Genomic DNA, 15,268 nt, shown 5'->3' with positions numbered 1-15,268 from the left:
CAGATTCTACAGGTTAAGGACTCAGTCTCACGAGACTGCCCTCCACTTGAGATGCCAATCACATACTCATGTTGTTATCTGTGCTTCTGACTAACCGGCTACAGACTGTAAGTTCCAACAACCCCCTTCTTGGGTTGTAGGTTAAGGACTCACTCATACAAGACTGCCCCCTCCCCTTCAGATGCCAATCCTAAGTCCAGGTTGTCACCTGTACTTCTGACTGAATGGCTATAAATCAGATGTTCCCATGACCCTCCTCGGGTTTAATTCATCTGCTAAAGTAGCTTACAACTCAGAGAAACGTTTTACGTACCAGATCACAGGTTTATTATAAAGCAGGTAACTTGGGAACAGCCAGATGGAAGAGACGCCTGGGACAGGAGGAAGAGCTTCCATGCCATTTCTGAGGGCACCACTCTCCCTAAATGTCAACAAGTTCACCGATTGGGAAGCTCTCCAAATCCTCTCATTTTTGTGTTTTTATGGAAGCTTCATTACATAGGCATGATTGACTAATTCACTGGACATTGGTGCTTGATTCAACTTCCAGACCATCTCCTCTCCCCAAGAATCAGGGGTTGGGACTGAAAGTTCTACCCCTCTGTTCATGGTTGGTTCTGCTGGCAACCAGCCCCCCATCCTTAGGTGATTTCCCAAAGTCACTTCATTAACATAAACCCAATGGTGGTGGAAAGGGACTTGTTATGAATAACAAGACACCTATTTCACCTTTTTGGCTCTGAAGCTTTTCAGGAACTGAGGAAAAGAGGCCCAATATATATAACAAAAGGTGCTCCCATTGTTCTTATCACTCAGGAAATTCCAAGAGTTTTGGGAGTTGTGAGCCAGGAACTGTGGACAAAACTCAAATATATATGAGAAATATATTTTGGTCACCTGAATGACAAAATATATATTTCCTATATATCATGATATTACGTATTTTTCCCATTTTATCTTCTTCCAAAACCCTAATGGGTCTTCTTACATAGTCACTAGGACACATCCACCTCATTGGAATACCCACCAAAGACTATGACAGGTCTGTTGGACTTGGGCGAAGAGAGGCACAAAAGTCCAGAAATACCAAAGACAGACAGGTTAGCACGAGGATTTCTTACATTCACAATACTGCTTGGTATTGCATGGGATAATGAGAAGTAAAAGATATTGTCCCAAAAGAATTTACAGACTAGATAAGAATGTGTGTGGAGGGGCATGTAAGAGTTAGCCCTTCTTCTCTGAACCTGAAAGCCAATCTCAACAGTGTCACACTGTATCTGTTCAGGCTGCCATAACAAAATACCATAGACTGGGTGGCTTGGGTAACAGGCATTTCTTTCTCACAGTTCTGGAGGCTGGGAAATCCAAGATCAAAGTGCTAGCCTAATTAGCCACTGTAGAAAACAGTACGGAGGTTCCTCAAAAAATTTAAAATAAAATTACCATATAATCCAATAATTCCACTACTGGGTATTTACCCAAAGAAAACAAAAACATTAACTCAAAAAGACACATGCACCTCTATGTTTATTGCAGCATTATTTTAAATAACCAAATGATGGAAGCAGCCCAGTATCTATTTTCATTGATAGATGAATGGATAAAGATGGGGGGGGGGGTGTATGTTTGTGTGTGTGCATATATATTTATGTATTATATATATGCACACACACAATAGAATATTACTCAGCTATAAAAACAAAGAATGAAATCTTGGCTTTTGCAACAACATAGATGTACCTAGAGGGTGTAATGCTGAATAAATAAGTCAGTCAGAGAAAGACAAATACCATATGGTTTCATTTATATGTGGAATTTAAGAAACCAAAAACAAAGAAAAAAAGAAGAAAAAAAACAACAAAAAAACCCCACCCAGACTCGTAAATGTAAAGAACAAACCAGAGGGGAGGTAGGTGGGAAGATGGGTGAAACAGGTGGAGGGGATGAGAGTATACTTACCGTGATGAGCACCGGGTGATGTAGGGAAGTGCTAACTCTAGATTGTACACCTGAAACTAATATAACACCATATGTTAATTATACTTGAATTTAACAACAAGTAAATAAATTTTTTAAAGTACTAGGATTCTTCCTCCCGGAATTCTTCAGCCTATCTCCCTATCCACATGGTTCTTCTCCCATGTGTTCCACAAAAGGAAAAGACCAGCCTGGGATCCTCCTTCAGCTGAAAGGTGACACGGGGTCATAGTTATGTCTAATATAATATTTTTAACTCGGTACACTAAGAAAATGGAACTAACAATATACAGCAGTATATACTTATGTACTAAGTAGGTAGAGAATTGGAGTTCTAGATATTCAGAGGAGGAATTGAGAGATCTATGCCAGAGAGGCCATGGAGAAAAGAAGAGATAAACCAAGGGTAGAAAACTTGGGACAGTATTTTACAGATAAATAGTAGAGCTCTTCTCTCCTATGGGAAAAGGAACTCTTGTACAGGGAGGACCAAAGACAGGGAAGTATACAACCTGTTTAGAAAATGGACAAAACCAGGTGGCCTAAAAAGGGGGAAAAGAGTGAAAGACTAAATTAGGAAGTGAGACCAGAAGATTGAGGACTTCAGGAAATATACCTCATTAAAGAATATAAAGCATAAGGGGAACCTGGATGGCTTAGTCAGTCAAGCTTCTGACTCTTGATTTCATTTGGCCCAGGTCACGATCTCAATGTCCTGAGGTCAAACTCCACATCTGGCTCCATGTTGGGCAGGGAGCCTGCTTAAGAATTCTCTCTCTCTCGGGGCGCCTGGGTGGCGCAGTCGGTTAAGCGTCCGACTTCAGCCAGGTCACGATCTCGCGGTCCATGAGTTCGAGCCCCGCGTCAGGCTCTGGGCTGATGGCTCGGAGCCTGGAGCCTGTTTCCGATTCTGTGTCTCCCTCTCTCTCTCTGCCCCTCCCCCGTTCATGCTCTGTCTCTCTCTGTCCCAAAAATAAATAAGCGTTAAAAAAAAAAATTAAAAATTCTCTCTCTCTCTCTCTCTCTCTCTCTCTCTCTCTCTCTCTCCCTCTGTCTGCCCCTCCCTCTATTCACTCACTCTCACACTCTCTGTCTCACACACACACACACACACACACACACACACACACACACACACACACACACAAAGGGAGAGAGACAGAGAGGGAACATAGAACAGGGGAATGACATGATTTAGAAAATGAATTTTTTGTCACCATGCTGAAGGGAGTGAGGAACAGAAATCTTTTAAGAAAAGAGGTCAGGAAGCTAATGCAGCCTGTGAGTCTCAGTATTGAGGATGAGTTCCAGGGATGTGGCAGCACACATGAAACAGAATAGAAAAATTACTGTGTGATTTCATGGTAAAACCATCATGGCCGGGTAAATGATTGGATATGAAAAACAACAGACAGGTGAAGATGAAGACAACAGTGAGACTTGAAACTGGTTGGATGGGGATGAACAGAAATGAGGACTGGAAGAGGAGAGAATCTGAGAATGTGAAAGGGAGAAGATGGTGAGTGTGATGTTTATTACTGGTTGTATGTGGCTGTGTTAAAGGCAGCTCAGCTGGGCTGGAGTAGCCAGTAGGCAAAGGAGATGTAGATGGTTGTTTTGGAGACTGGAGGTTAACACTGGTGAGTATCTATAAGAAATTATACTTACCAGCTAATTAAAATTGCATTTTCCTATAGTTTATAGTTTAGAGTTTTGATTCCTAATAAACATACAAATCAACCTGGAAGGGATAACCCTATTGTTAACCAGCATTTGTCCTTTGAGTTTCAGATACATTTTGGGAAACAGATTCTGATGACAAGAAGGGTAGGAATTTTGAGTAACTAAAGAGAAACAGACTCTGCTCCTGGCAAATACCAGGCAAAAAAAGACCTGCAAATCTCCATTTGGGGTCAGAATTTGGGGAATGATTAAGAAACTACATTCATGTATCCCATTCACTTCTGGATGATTTGTGAATGATAAATACTATAACTGCATGTGGATACTCAAATGACATTAATTTAAAAAAGCTTTGCAAAATGTTTTTTATTCTTTTAAGAGAGGACAATTCTTTGTTTAAAACCTGTCTCCAATATTTATAGTAGCATTATCAACAACAGCCAAATCATGGAAAGAAGCCAAATGTCCATCAATTGATGAATGGATAAAGAAGATGTGGTATCGGGGTGCCTGGGTGGCTCAGTTGGTTAAGCATCCAACTTCAGCTCAGGTCATGATCTCATCATGAGTTCAAGCCCTGCATTGGGCTCTATGCTGACAGCTCAGAGCCTGGAGCCTGCTTCGGATTCTGTGTCTTCCCTATCTCTCTGCCCCTAACCCACTCGCATTCTGTCTCTGTCTCTCTCAAAAATAAATAAACATTAAAATGTGTTCTCTCTGGGTGCCTGGCTAGCTCTGTCAGCAAAGCATGCAACTACACTTGATATCAGGATTGATCATAAGTTTGAGCCCTACATTGGGTATAGAGATTACGTAAAACAATTTAAAAGTTAAACTTAAAAAGCAATGTGTTTTCTCTTCCAAAGTAGATAATGCTATTCTATGCCAAGATCTCTTCTTCTGAGCTGATACACCTATCTTCCAGTTGCTGGGAATGTTAATTGCTAACAGTGCACAACCATATCCCTAACTGAACATCACCTTGGCCACAGGGAAGTATGGAGCCCAAGGAGACACCTCTTTCCCAGGGTGCAGACCAATATTTTCAACATTCCTAAAAGCCTGTTATGGATAATATAAATCCAGCACTCCTCGTGATAAAACAAAAGAAGACACAAATTACCACTATCAGGAATGAAAGAGAGAATGCTATTAAAAATCCTACAGACATTAAAAGGTAATCATGAATAAATTTGTGCCAATGAATTTGGCAACTTACATGAAATGGAAAATTTTCTTGAAAAGCATCAATCCCCAAACTCACATGCAAATAATAGAAAAGCTGAAGAGACTTTATAGCAATTCAAGAAATTATACTCATAATTTTAAATATTCCCACAAGGAAAACACCAAGCACAAATAGCTTCACTGGTATATTTTATCAAACATTTATGAAAGAAATAACAATAATCCCACAAAAACTCATTCAGAAAAAAGAAGAGGAGCAACCACCTCCCAATTCATTTTATGAGTTCATCATTGTCCTGACACCAGAACCAAACAAAGACATTACAAAGAAAAGAGAGAACAGGTCAATATCCTTTAGAATTATGGGGCAATAACTTTCAACAATAGCCAAATTATGGAAAGAGCCTAAATGTCCATCAACTGATGAATGGATAAAGAAGATGTGGTTTATATATACAATGGAATACTATTTGGCAATGAGAAAGAATGAAATCTGTCCATTTGCAGCAACGTGGATGGAAGTGGAGAGTGTTATACTAAGTGAAATAAGTCATACAGAGAAAGATGCCATATGTTTTCACTCTTATGTGGATCCTGAGAAACTTAACAGAAGACCATGGGGAGGGGAAGGGGGAAAAAAATTAGAGAGGGAAAGAGCCAAACCATAAGAGACTCTTAAAAACCGAGAATAAACTGAGGGTTGATGGGGGGTGGGAGGGAGGGGAAAATGGGTGATGGGCAGTGAGGAGGGCACCTTTTGGGATGAGCACTGGGTGTTATATAGAAACCAATTTGACAATAAATTTCGTATTTAAAAAAAAGAATTATGGGGCAATAATCTTCAACAAAACTTTAGCAAACTGAACCAAGAAATACATAGAAGGGAAAATGTATTATGAACTAGTGGATTTTATCCCAAGAATGTAAAGTTGGTTTGACATTCAAAAATCGATACAGGGGCGCCTGAGTGGCTCAGTCAGTTAAGCGTCCAACTTCGGCTCAGGTCATGATCTCGCTATTCATGAGTTCTAGCCCCAGGTCGGGCTCTGTGTTGACAGCTCAGAGCCTGGAGCCTGCTTAGGATTCTGTGTCTCCCTCTCTCTCTGTCTGCTCCTCCCCCCTCATGCTCTATCTCTCTCTCAAAAATAAGCATTAAAAATTTTTTTAAATCAATATAACTCTCCATATTAATAGATTAAAACACACATATGCTTGTCTCAAGAGATACAGAGAAGGCAGTTGACAAAATAAACACCAATTTAAAACAAAAGCTTTCAGCAAACTAGGAATATAAGAAAAGTCCTGATAAAGGGATCTATGAAAAAAATACACTTAACATCACCTTTAATGGTGAAAGACCAGATGCTGTCTCCTTTAGATAAGGAACAAAGGGGAGGGGAGCTGATCTCACCACTTGTATTCAACTGCTGGGAGTTGGAACCAATGTTATTAGGTAAGAAAAATAAATAAAGGACATACACTGGAGAGGGAAAATTTAAACTGCCACAGACAAAATGATCATGTATGTAAAATACACAAATAATCTACAAAAAACGTGACTACAACTGTAAACTAAATTCAGCAACGACATAGGACACAGGGTCATTATACAAAGAATCCATTATATTCTATCTGCAAGCAAAATGTATTGTTAAATGGATCAAAAACTTTTTTTAAACAATACCTTTAGTTTGGCTGGACAACCTCCTACTGGACCCTTCTACCGTAATAGTAAACTCTGGGGGGAAAAACATAAAAACAACTAATAATAACAAAATTATCTAAAAGACTGGGAATGTGAACAAAAGCAGGTTCTGGAGGGGAGATGACACCTAAAGGAAGGAAATGGCACAGGGTGTGTATCCTATTTCCTACAACTTTAAGTCTGAAGACAGCCTACAACCAGTATTGTGCAGGGTGACTAAACCTTTACCAAAAAGTCACAATCTGTTTGGACTAAAGAAACAGAGTATAAAGTTTTGGGCAATTCAGTTGCTAACCATGAGAGTGGAATCCCAAAAAGGAGAACACCAGAGAGGTGGAGCTACAAATTGCGTGTCTATACTTATCCAAAATATCTGCCTAACCCTTAAATTTGCATAGGTGGACAGACTGCAACTAACCCAGTTAAGGATATAAGAACTGAACTACAATTCGAACCACTGCCCAAGAGACAGAGTTCGTAGCTTGAGCCCAGCAAAGTTAATTGCCTATTAAACCAAACAAAACCACAACTCTCTCTGGAGAAACGTAACAAAATTGAAAGTCATCACAACTTAAAATTCACAATGTCCAGGATACAATCCAGAATATTCAACATGCAAAGAAACAGAAAAAGGCAAGAAATTTTCAGGTGAAAAGACAATCAATAGAGACGAACCCTGAGATGTTCCAGATGTTGGAATGAGTAGACAAGAATTTTTAAAGCAGGTATTATAATTCTGATCAATGAAGTAAAGGAAAATATGACCATAATGAAAAGACAGAGAAATAGAAACCAAAAAAAAAGAATAAAAAAAATTCTAAAATTGATGTCTGAAATTAAAAATATACTTGATGAGTTTAATAGAATGGAGAAGATAGAGAAAAGAATCAAGAAACTTGAACACTAATCAGTAGAAATTTATCCAATATAAGGATCACAGGAAAAAAGACTGGAAAAAAATTAACAGAGCCTCAAGGACTTACTTTATCGAGGTCTAAGATGCATATATTTGAAGTTATACAAGGAGAGGAGAGAGAGAGAGAGAGAGAAGAAACAAGAAAAATTTTTGAATAATAGTGACCAAAAATTTTTCTAGTTTGGAGAAAGTTATATTTACAGATTGAAGGTGTTCAGCAAACCCTAAGAAGGATAAATATGAAGAAAACTATGCTGATACTGCTTCAAAGCAAAGATGAAGAGACAATCTTGAAAGGAGATACAGAAATGACACATCATGTACCAGGGAACAATGGCACAAGTAAATATTGACTTCTTATCAGAAACAATGAAGGCAAGAAAAATCTGGAATAATATCTTTAGAGTGTTGAAACAAACAAACAAAAATTGTCAGCCCCAAATTCTATATCCAGCAAAAGTATCTTCCAAGGCCAAATAAAGACATTTTTATTAAATAAATCATTTAAAATACTATAAAAATATGAAATGCAGAGGAATAAATTTAATATGTATAAGTTCTTACACTAAAATTATAAACCATTGATAAAATAAATAAAAGACCTAAATAAGTGGGAAGATATCATTTTATTTACTGAAAGACTCCACATTGGTAAGAAGTCAACACTTCTTTACTTCTTGAGGGTTGGGGCGGGGGGGGATGGGTATGGAGGCTCGACTGACCACTGGACTCTGCAGACACTACCCTGGGATAGAAATGACAGCACCATGTGCTTCTGCAGGAAATGGAAGATCAGCTTCCCACTCAGAACCTGCTGACACAGAGTGGGGGGACAAAGACACACAGTCTGTTTTTGTGGGATAGGAGAGGGGGCTGTGGTTTTTCCATTGCTGTTTAGATGGAGTGGGGCCGGCCTTAACTAAAATGTTTTGTTGTTAGGCTATCCTTTTCCCAATCTTTGACAAGGGAGAACAGAGTTATTTGTTACTTATTTGCCAGGGGGAGAATGTCTGTACCTGCTGGCAGTCTGGGTTGGAGATTTCTGCAACTCACGGTTCATGATATAGGAGAGGCTATAGGGAAACCCAGAAACTCATCACCTTATTCTTCCTTAAATCCTGAGGCAGCTCGTCCTCTTTTTTTCACCTTTCAGACACTTTCTCAGCTCATAGTTGTGTTACATGCACAAAATTTTGGCTTTAAGAAGGAGCTGGGAGGAATGGAGCTATACATTTGGATGAACAAGAAGTTCCCCCCAAATATTTTGAAACATCTCAAAGTTAGAGCATTTACACTATAATTAAGTTATCAAGACAGTGTGGTACTGGTGACAGGATAGCCCATGGATCAATGAAATAAATAAGAGAGTACAGAAGTAGACCCACATGTATATGAGCTGTTGATTTTTGATACAAGTGCCAAGGTAAGTCAATACAGAAAGGACAGTCTTCTAAATAAATGATACTGTAAAACCGATAACCCTATGGACAAAAGTAAGCCTTGACCTTTATCTAACCCTATATAAAAATCTTAAAAGGAACATACGTAAAAAATTAAAATTTAATTAAAAATTAAAATTTAAGGTGGCTCAAGCAGCTCAAGCTCCACACTGGAATCCACATTGGGCAGAAAGTCTACTTAAAAATAAATAATTAAAATTAAAAAGTTTTAGGGGCGCTTGGGTGGCTCAGTCAGTTGAGTGGCCAACTTCAGCTGAGGTCATGATCTCACGGTGTGTGAGTTCGAGCCCTGTATCAGGCTCTGTGCTGACAGCTCGGAGCCTGGAGCTGCTTTGGATTCTGTGTCTCCCCCTCTCTCTAGCCCTCCCCCGTTTGCGCTCTGTCTCTGTATTTCAAAATGAAGAAATGTTAAAAAAATTTAAAAAAATTAAAAAGTTTTAGATAAAAATATAGGGAAATATTTTTGTGATCTTTGGGAAGGCAAAGATTTTTTTAGACAGGGAAAACAAAAATACTCATCAAAAGAAGAAACATGATAAGTTGAACTTCATCTAAACTAAAAAAACCAAAGACATTGTTAAAAAAAATGCAAAGGCAGGAATGCCTGGGTGGCTCAGTAGGTTAAAGCGTCCAACTTCGACTCAGGTTATGATCTCATGGTTTGAGCTCCACAATAGGCTCAATGTGGACAGCTCAAAGCCTGGAGCCTGCTTCAGATTCTGTGTCTCCCTCTTTCTCTGCCCCTCCCCTGCTCTCGCTCTCTCTCTCTCTCAAAAATAATAAATAAACATTTAAAAATTATAAAAAAAGAAATGCAAAGGCAAAGGGAGAACTGGTTGTAATAGATATCTGACATTGTACTTATATCAAAATATAGTGAACTTCTATAACTCAATAAGAAAATAACCCATAAAAATGAACACAATATTAAAATTTCACAAAAGATTATGTAAATAGCACATGAAAAGATGTTCAACATCATTAGTTACCAAGGAAATGCAAATTACAATGATACTCCACTATGCACTGGAGGACCTAATTGGTTTCATAGATAAGGACCACTGCGACACAAGGCTGATCCTGCAGCTATATGATACATCGAAACAGTTTTGGGATCTGTTTAACTTCCAAGACAACAAGGTCCTAAAGCTCCAAAGACTATAGCAGAAATCTCTAGGGGCAAACTCAGTTCCAGACGGCACATACTCCATTCCTTAATCTCTGTATAGCTTCTAGTGATGAGATGTCTGCAGTCCAGCAGCTAAAAACAGACAAGGAATTATCTGTCCTTTTTGGCCCTCCCTACTCCATGGATACCAGAGCATAATGTTCTTTCCTCATCACCTCAGCTCTGTAGGCTGCTTCTCAGAAACAAAGAAATAAATGAACATGAAAAAGAAACTATTTTTAAAATATAGGTTGTGCTCCTTATCCGAAAGTAGAGCATTCCTATGAAAATTTCTTCAAAGCTGAAATAGTGGAAAGCAGAGAAACAATTACCATTAACTTACATAGAAAAATTTTGAGCATTCCCAGACCCAAAAAATAACTTCTTGGGCTTTTCTGATATTTCAGGACACATCTTGCTAACAGATGCACAAAATAAATTGAGATAAAGTACAGATGCCCACATACACATTTCAGAGCTATGGCATGTTGACGCTGAGATGCTGAGTGTAGTTCCCGAGGAAGGAGCTGGGCGGTGCCTATGTCCCTGTTGGGGGTGTGTGCTGCCTCTATAATGGCTCACAGCAAAGCAAACGCTGAACACCATTTTTACTTTTTGCCTTTTTTCATAAAAGCGAAAATCCTAAGATTTCTTTCAGTTAGTGAAAAAAAGGTACTAATGTAGGTCTTCTATAAAAGTGAAATGGGGTAATGCAAATTTTCGAGAAGTGAAAGAAGTGTGGGGCACCTGGGTGGCTCAGTCAGTTAGGCAGCTGACTTCAGCTCAGGTCATGATCTCGCGGTTCATGGGTTCGAGCCCCGCGTCGGGCTCTGTGCTGACAGCTCAGAGCCTGAAGCCTGCTTCAGATTCTCTCTCCCTCTCCCTCTGCCCCTCCCCTGCTGGTGCTCTGTGTCTCTCTGTCTCTCAAAAATAAATTTAAAAAATTTAAAAACTTAAAAAAAAAAAGAAGTGTGAGCCTCAAAAGAATGAGAAGACAAAATAGGAAGAAAATATTTGCAAATGACCTGTCTGATAAAAGATTGTTATCCAAAATACACAAAGGACTCTGGAAGTTCCACAGTAAGAAAACATACAACTAGATTAAAAAATGAACATGAGGGGCACCTGGGTGGCTCAGTAGGTTGAGCGTCCGACTTCAGTTCAGGTCATGATCTCAGGGTCCATGAGTTCCGGGCTGACAGCTCAGAGCCTGGAGCCTGCTTCGGATTCTGTGTCTCCCTCTCTCTCTCTGCTCCTCCCATACTCATGCTCTGTCTCTATGTCAAAAATAAACAAACATAAAAAAATTTTTAAAAAAATGGACGAGTCCTAAACAGACATCTCACTAAAGAAGACATACAGATGGCAAATAAGCATATGAAAAGGTGCTGAACATCATATGTCATTAGGGAATTGCAAGTGAAAACAACAAGATACCACTACCCACCTATCATAATGGCCAAACCACTGACAACACCAAATGCTAATAAGGATGTGGAGCAACCAGAACCCTTGTTCACTGCTGGTGGGGATGTGAAATGGCACAGCTACTTTGAAAGACATTTTTTCAGTTTTCTACAAAATTAAACATACTCTTACCTTATAGCCCAGCAATCGTGCGCCACTTGGAAACTTACTCCACACAAAGACCTGCACATGGATGTTTACAGTGGCTTTATTCATAATGGTCAAAACTTGGAAGCAACCAAATGTCCCTCGGTAGGGGAATGGATAAACTGTGGTACGAGACAATGGAATATTATTTATCACTAAAAAGAAATAAGCTATTGAGCCATCGAAAGACATGGAGGAATCTTAAATGTTATTACCAAGTGAAAGGAAGTTGATCTGAAAAGGCTATATTCTGTATGGTTCCAACTATGGCATTCTGGAAAAGGCAAAACTATGGAGACAGTAAAAAGATCACTGGTTTCCAGGATTTAGAGAGGAAGGAGAGATGACTATGTGCAGCATAGAGGAGTTTTAAGGCAGTGAAACTATTCTTTGTGATGGTATAATGATGGATACATGTCATTATCCATTCGTCCAATCCCACAGAATGTACATCACCAAGAGTGAACCCTCATGTAAACCATGGACTTTGGAGGATTATGACATGTCAGTGGAGGTTCATCAGTTATAACAAATATCCCACTTTGGTACAGGATATTGATAGAAGGGGAGGAAGTGAGGAACGGCGGGGGTTAGGAGGGTGCTTGGAAACTCTCTGGACTTCCCATTCAGTTTTGCTGTAAACCTAAAACTGCTGTCAAAAATAAAGTCTTTTTTTTCTTAATATGTAATCCTGATGTACTCTGCCTGACGCATCCAGCTAGTCACTGCAAGTGACCAACAACAGAAGTAAGTAGAACTCACATGGTGACCTATAAGAGCCAAGAACAGACATCTTCCCACACTTCTTTCCCACTTGTCACCTCAGTTCCTTCAACCCTCCATTCTACCTTTTCGGGTCCTCCAAATTCCACAAGGCTCATTTATTTGTAATTCTTAGAAAGAAGTAATATCTTAAACATTAATAAATACCTTTCTTGTGTGAGGGTATAGATTCAGCTCCTTTGCTAAGGCCAGGTTTTGATAAGGGATCCTTGGTTGAAACATTACAGATAAGCAGAGGGGAAAAAAGAGGGAAGAAGAAAAGACCACGGAATAGAAGAGTGTAGGTGCTGAAGATACATTTTGAGAATTTCACTAAAAGTAAGACCCAATTTAAATTAAAAAACAGGGATGCCTGGGTGGCTCAGTCAGGTAAGCATCTGACTCTTGACTTTGGCTCAGGTCATGATCACACGGTCATAAGAATGAACCCCATGTGGGGCTTCATGCTGAGCATGGAGTCTGCTTAGGATTCTCTCTCTCCCTCTCCCTCTGACCCTCCCCTGCTCACATGCACACTCTCCCCCTCCCTCAAATATTTTTTAATTTAAAAAAATTTTCATAATTATCTGATTTCAAAACACTGTAATTGTTAAAATGAAGAATTTCTGCAAATAAGAGAATGTTATAAAGTTCTCTGCCATTCCCCCAGATTTCTGATCTTGGATAAATTATTTAATTTCTCTATGAACCAGTTTTTCCCAGCTGTGAAATAAAGACACTGCTTGCTTACTGCCAAGGCCGTTCCTGGAATAAATCATAGTAGAGTGGTCCCACCCTAAATATTCTGATGTAGATGGAACCTAATAGAAACAAGTATCGAGTGTAGCTTTAAAGAAGATAAAATCAGAGAAAGGCAATGCACAGCCTCAGGGGAGCACATGAGAGCATGGTATTGTCTGGCTGGAACTTCTCATGGGAAACATGTAGGCTGATTATAATACAGTTGGGCTTGTTGTTAAAACAAGGTAATACTCTCCCCGCTTCACTCTTTCTACATCGTCCTCAAGTCATTACCGTGCCGCTGGTTCGGCACTGATTTATCCCTCTCTTGAGTTCCCCAGGGTTCCAGACTATTACCATAATCTTCTATATCCCAAAAACAGATTTATCAAACAAAGGGCAATATAAAACTTAATTAAAATATCTAAAGGTTTTTCATAAAAGTTATCTTTATCAATTCAAGAAGTCACTATCATTTGGAATTGGTAATGAGAATAACTTAGTTGAAAACTGAATCAGAAATGTGAAAATCAACATGAGAACCTACTTCAGAATGCAAAGGGAAAATGGTTTTAAAGAGAGAGAGAGACATGAGAGAGACATGAGAAAACCTGGTACAGAAATAACAGCCCAAAACACCACTGAGGAAAAATGTCCTGAGCTGAAAAAGAGAGGAGGGAGCAAATCAAAAGGATTTACCTTGCCTTATTCTAGGCCACATAAATAAATAAAAGGAGATCACATGTCACAGAGAGAATGAGAAAAGGGACAAATAATTACCAGAGAACATAAAGAAAATATATCTTAGCCAAGTTTCCCCAGAAAGCCGTGTGAGACAAAATCCTGTTTGTGAGCACTTTACTGGAAGTGTGATCCCAGGGAAAAGTGAAAGAGAGGGGTGATGTAGGGTATATGATGTGTTTGTTATCTACTGCTGTGTTACAAATGCTCCATTACACCCCAAAAGTTCACTGTTTAAAGCAACGCATATATTATCACACAGTTTCTATGGATCAGAATTCAGGAGCAGCTTACCCCGGGGCCTCTCATTCAGGGGCCCTTGTAAGGTTGCTACAAGGCATCTGCTGGAGCAGTGGTGGTAAAAGGTGCAAGAAAGGTACCTCAGGGGTGGACTGGGGGACCATCTGTCCCCCACTTCACTCAGGAGGGTGTTTGCAATCTTCACATCCTCACTGGCTACTGGTTAGTGACAACTGTTCTTTGCCATATGAGCCTCTTCACCAGGCTCACAACGTGGCGGGTTGCTTTCTCCAGAACCAGGGTTCTGAGAGGGAGAGAGAAAGAGCAAAAGAGAGCAAACAAGATGGAGGTTAGAGTCTTTTTATAACCTAATCTCAGAAGTGACATTCTATACCCATTGTTATATTGTTTTTAGAATAGTCACTAGGTTCAGCCTACAATCCAAGAGAAAGTATTACCCAAGCGTGTGAATACTATCAGGCAGGACACCAGGGGCCATTTAGAGGCTGCCTACCACAAGACCAGTTGGGGCCCAGCACAGGGAAAGAGGGAGAGTCAGAACATGGTGTGTTACCAAGTGGACACAGAGCACTCTGAGTATCTAGGAAAAGAAAGAAAGGAGCATTTAACTACTAAGCTTTCCCCCACAAAGCAAAAACTCTTTCATTTCTCCAAGCACAGGCTTAGGGTGGGCTTCCCTGAGAAGAAGGTATGTGCAGGAGGTGAGAGACGCATGAAGCAGCCATGGGACTGCCTTGAGGGAGAAGCACTGCAGGTGCATGAAGCTGGAGGGAGTCTTCATGGAGTTGGTTGCCACCAAAATGAGCTAGAGACATCAGTAAGAGCTGTCTGACATAGTCTGAGCTCTAAACGTTGAAGTGCTAGAAACTGAGTCTTCTAACTTAAGGAGTCAGCACAAATTTCCACAGACCATTATAGATGACCACAGCCCAGTCCCCCTAGACTTTCCATGACAACAGTGGCTTTAATAACTACAGGACAGACAAGATATAAATGGACATATTGTATTTAGTAAGTAGGTAAGCATCACCATCATTTACTTAATCAAA

The sequence above is a fragment of the Felis catus genome, chromosome B3 (assembly GCF_018350175.1).
Source record: "Felis catus isolate Fca126 chromosome B3, F.catus_Fca126_mat1.0, whole genome shotgun sequence".
NCBI classification, from domain to species: domain Eukaryota; kingdom Metazoa; phylum Chordata; class Mammalia; order Carnivora; family Felidae; genus Felis; species Felis catus.
This window is presented reverse-complemented; position numbering follows the sequence as displayed.